Source organism: Mus pahari, chromosome 3 (genome assembly GCF_900095145.1).
Source record: "Mus pahari chromosome 3, PAHARI_EIJ_v1.1, whole genome shotgun sequence".
In the NCBI taxonomy this organism is placed as follows: domain Eukaryota; kingdom Metazoa; phylum Chordata; class Mammalia; order Rodentia; family Muridae; genus Mus; species Mus pahari.
In genome coordinates, this window is record NC_034592.1 from 131,668,118 (window position 1) to 131,673,624 (window position 5,507).

Consider the following 5,507-nt stretch of genomic DNA (forward strand, 5'->3'; position numbering starts at 1 on the left):
GTTTGTGTTAGTTTAATCACTATAGTTGAGCCATATCAATAGCAAAATCTGAACTCCACAGATCTCAGGTTGATACACTACCAACCAACACATTTTTAATTAAGGATGCAGGAAAACTTTTAAGTGTTCAGAAGGAGTTTCCATGAAGGATGATACTGAAGCATCAGTGTCTGGTGACTAAGATATTGTGGTGAAGAAAAAAGGTTTGAAGTATAAGCTCAACAGTAGCTTCCTGAATCCTGTTGCTTGATTTTCATCTCACTCATGGGAAGAATTCTAATAAAGCTGTCACATTCAGTGGCCAAGTTTTATAAACTGAAGTTACTGGTGTAATATTTCCTTGACTTGATGGCTGGCAACTTCCAACAAGCTGTACTTATAACCTGTCTAGGTTTATTTGGTCCTATTTTTATATCTTTTTGTTGGCAGAATCAAAAAAAATAGAACAAATCAAGTCAAACTAAAAACAAACAAACAAACAAACAAACAAACAAAAATACCACCATCCAAACAACAACAACAACAACAACAACAAACAAAAGTGACAAAAAATACTTCCTTGATTTACAGAATGCCGTACAACCTCTTATACCTTCTGGTTTTACACAATTCTAATTTTAATGTGTTTCTGGGAACATAATGCTCTATATATTACATAAACTGACTTCTGTGTATTATTGCTTTCTACCTTCTCCTCAACTTCAGATTTCTGTCACTTTCTAACCTANGTAGAAGTCCCTTTCAACACTCACGGTTTTTTTTTTATTATTATTAATGTGTGTTTCACTAATTTAACTTTGATTGTCTTATCAATCCCAGGTTTCAAATTATTCATTGAAACTAGGTGGGGCTTACTGTTGGGAACACAATGAAACTCAATATATATCTTTCACAAGAATTCACCAACAACCACATGAAATGGTAGAATGGTATTGTCGTTTAGCCTATCTGTAATTCATNATTGACTGTTAAGAACATTCATGTATAGCATCAGTTTGTGAGGCTATGTTAGCTATTGCCTGTCACTTTAAAATGTTCTCATTGTCACCATCTGATTTTCTCATGGGTTTCAAGTTGTCCCTTATCACATGGATCAGAGTAAGAAGTCTTTCACAAGACTTTTATATCTAGTTATATAAAAGGACGTCACCCCTGACCTTTTCTGAGATGGTTCTTTGTCAAATTTACAGAATGACCNTCTACTATGGGAAAAGAATACAAGATGTTCCTGTTTTAGGACTCAAGAGACCTAGTTAATCTATCCAGTCAACAAACTACCCAGAGATTATTCTCGGTCTAATCTCCTGAGTTGGAAATGGAGGATAAATGAAAGGCTATTGAATGAAATTCTATCATGCAATTCATCAGAGAAGGAATTTACTTGAAATGGCATTACCTAAGTATTTATCAGTACATACTTAAAATTCTAAAATGTACAACCATTTTAATAGTATACATTTTGCTTTGATATCAATAATGTATCTTAATAATACTATTTAATGTGAGCAGCAGGATTCCAGAAATGCATCTGTGTTATTTTTGAACCAATNCAAATTCTTGTCTTAAGATCTGCATATTGTCAAGTAATTAGTTGAACTAGACTTCAAACATTGGTAGATACTCCTTTCAGATTCTTGTCTACTTTTCAGAAAGATATAGAAATACTCATTTAGGTGGGGGAGAGAAGCTCTTTCCATCTTCTTGATCATGAGGTCATGCTAATATATCTTTTGGTTTTTCTAAAGTTGTTTTCTAATAAGTATAGTTAAAAATTTATTGATGCACATTCTTTCACATATTAATCCATTTTATTATTAATCCACCACTGTACCTAGAGAAGTCTCTTGACCAACTGTGAGGAAATATTTGTAGGTACATACTTCCATGCATGGAGTAAGTGCTCTTATAATAGGTGTTGTAAATATTGCTTGTAGGAGCAGACTACCATTTCCTTCAGCAACTTAGAATAAGGAAAGAAATTTTCTACAATTCCTGCTTCAACAAATACATGTATACTGTAAATGGTCAGAGTAATTGTACTGGTTATGATATATACAGCATTATGTTTATTATCCTTCACTTACTTTTTATTAACATTTCATTCTTGTCTCCTTCCTATCCAACCTCTGTCTCTCTTTCACCATTCATGTTTGTCCCTTTTTTTGTGGCCCTTTCATTTTATTTGGACCCTATTTTTGGTCATAGGATTCAACTTATACATTAGACCATGTTTGGGCTTATGGTTGGGCATAAGGAAGAGACAATATCTNTTTCTCTCATAGAGTCCACTAGCAGTCCCAAGTTGAATAGAGANGAATTATGTCCTTTAAGCCTTTTCCTGATTNATGNTNGACTATGGACAAGACNAATCATTTCTAGACTATTATTGTGTAGGNNAGTATAGGTAGGCTCAGCTGTTTGNAGATCACATTGTAAAACCTAAGGCATGCCTGAAACTTTGAATTTGGCAGCAGACTTTCATAGTTTTGTTTTGTATCCTCTTTACTCCCACTTCTGTGATGTTCAGTATGATTTATTTTTGTGGGTAGAAATTCTTCTGTCTAAGACTCAACTCTCACCTGTTATTTCCTCTTACTTCATTTAACTTCCCTATATTCAACTCCTTTCCCCACTTTTACCTCACCATTACCCAGGGTGATTGGTGTACTGGATTTTCAATATGACTATTCAGAGACTTCTATTCACTGTCCTCTCTCAGAAGGTCAGTAAATCAATAGAACTTCACTACAAAATACAGACAAGTAGATTTTAAATGGCATCATTTAATCACATTGTCCTGTTGGGAGATTTATTCCTAATGAATACTTTATTGAAAAATATGTTCATTTGTTTGGCACAGATATAAGGATTCCAAGGACACAAAACCCAAAATGTGAAAGTCTAAGATATTGGGAAAAGTCATCAATGTATAAGAACTTCTTCAATTTGAATGTTTTATGGTTGCTTGGTAGAAATTCTTAGATAACAGACTGAGACTTAAGAAATAAGTGCCCAAATGTTGGAAAGTGGTGATGGTATTAAAAACATGTGGAAATTAAATTCTTCCCATCTAACTAGAATACTCTTTCAGGATCATTAATAATTATCTCTAAAACACAGTCCTAAAAGGAATGTGTGTAGATTCTCTGTTTATTTCCCACCGTAGGAAAATGGTGTTGGCTTCAATAGTTATCCTCTTAATAGAGTCATAGGAATCCATGTGGTATGTACTGGGAACATGGTGTTGTGTCTAATTTCATGCCAGCTTGGTACATGCTATTATTATTGGCAAAAGAGATTCTCATTTGAGAAAATATGCTCAGACTTTCAGTCTTTAGATAAATTTACAGAGGATTCCCTTATTAGTTACCATTGTAAAAGAGTCTAACTAGGCACAAGGTTTGAGTCCTATAAAATGTCTTGATGGGAATGCCATGTACAGGCAGCCAATAAGGAATATTCTTCCATGCTATTCCTGTATGTTCTAACATACAGATTCTTGTAAAATCAGTACAGTTATATGGTTTATAAAGAGATACATTAGGAGTTCTATCAGTTGACACATTATATTTCTGCATGAGTTCTCAGAAGGTACCTTCTGCTGAGAACTATGTTATTCAAAGTTTTCCAGGAGCTTGAAATATAGAGAAGGATCACAGTTATTCCTTCAAAGACAGGAACAATATTGTCAGATTAAGTAAGGTCCTGAGGTAGAACTGTAGTTTAGAGTGAAGAGATAGCTACATTCCTTCCATAAGCAACTATAGTTATTACTTCCAAGTCTGTTATATGCTCCTTTTGGTACATATGTGAAATATCCTGATTTTCCTTTGTTGAAAACTTGTTTTTTTGTCTTACTGCTGAAATCCTAATGCTTGATACAATTTTGAATCTGTTGTTCTTTTTCTTGCCTAAAAATATGTATGATTCAGTCTTTTTGTATATTTTTGGGAGGTAGAAACAGGTTCTTACTATATAGGTTGGGCTAACTTAGAACTCGTGATATTGGCCATATTTCCTTCAAGGGACAGATATCCTTCACTCATCTTCCTATGGGCTAGGATCAAAGGTTTATGCCATGATAGATAGCTGATGCTATTTCTGAGTAATCTACTTGTGATTATTTATGAGCTTAGAATAAAACCTGATTCTGTCTTCCCTACCCCCTCTAGGTTCATATCTCCTTCCCTTTCAATTGGGACTGAATGCTGAAGAACAATTTTGTGGGCTAGATCAAATGGGGTACTCACATAAGTATGGAAGAAACTCAAAGTATGACAGCAAGTTATATGTACAATAGAAGATAGACCAAAGTACTGCCAAAAAAGGAAGGACACAGTAGCTAAAATTAGTTCATGGGCCACTTAGTTTCTGAAAGCACTATATTTTTCTACATCTTGATAATTTGCTTCTTATTTTTTATTCTCATATCTCTGAAGTACTTAAAAAATAATTTACTTTCATTACAAACTAACTTGTTCCTTGTTTCCTGAAGAGGGTTCTGTGAGTAAAGGGAACATATAAGTGATGGTGCAGTTTCAGAACAGATTATTGCCTATGTGACGATGTTGATTTTTTAAAAAATTTTTTGGTCTAGAATTTGATATGGGAATATTTTTAACACCAATATGAAGTCGAACCTATTGTAATTCCACATACCCATATATCATGTCTGTCTTCTCCAATAAATAATGAGAAAGTAAAATAGAAAAAGAAAATCAAGAAATAGATTTAAAGGCCTTGAGGACAAGGGAGCTGCTTTAGTTGTTGAATTCCTTTTGGTTCCTTACACCTCAGAGGATGAGTAAGCAATTTCCCTTTGAATGGTGATATTATGATGTCAACAGACATTGATTTTATACATTTTCTGTGCCAACTACTGAACTTCTATTTCATATAGAGGTACTATATCCCCCAGAAGGCTTTGCCTTCTAACCTTCAATTCTGGATAACAGGTGAAGCTTAGCTCCTATTAACAGTTTGGACTTAAATATTTGCCTGTTTTTCTGGACTGTCACCATTCATCAGGGGATTTTATAGGCAAAAGATAGAAGATTGGATACTGCAGTAGTTTCCTAACTACCTGTCATTGGCACCAATGCAGTAGCTGTCTTTATTTGGTTACATTTCTAAAAGAATATCAACAGGCCATTTCAGAGTTATGGTCTCATAAAAAGTTTCACTATTTCCCTGCTGGGCAGTCTTGCAAGAGGGTGCTGTTATCTGCTCATTGGCACAACCTTGGCCCAGCTTTTTAAATTGGGTGTGTTTATTTGTTATGGAAATGTGAGTTGTCTAGTGTCATGGAACTAGCTCAGAGAAACTTAGGCTAGGCCCAGTTTGCAACCCTCTGTATCTTGGTATTTTGTAGAGAAGATAATTGTGCCAATATTAATAATCAATTGCTTTACCTTGTTGGTGTCTATGATCACATACATGCTATTGCTCACCAACTTTGCCAGAGTCTGGTACGCCAAAATTGGACATGACTCTATAAAACTTTGTTT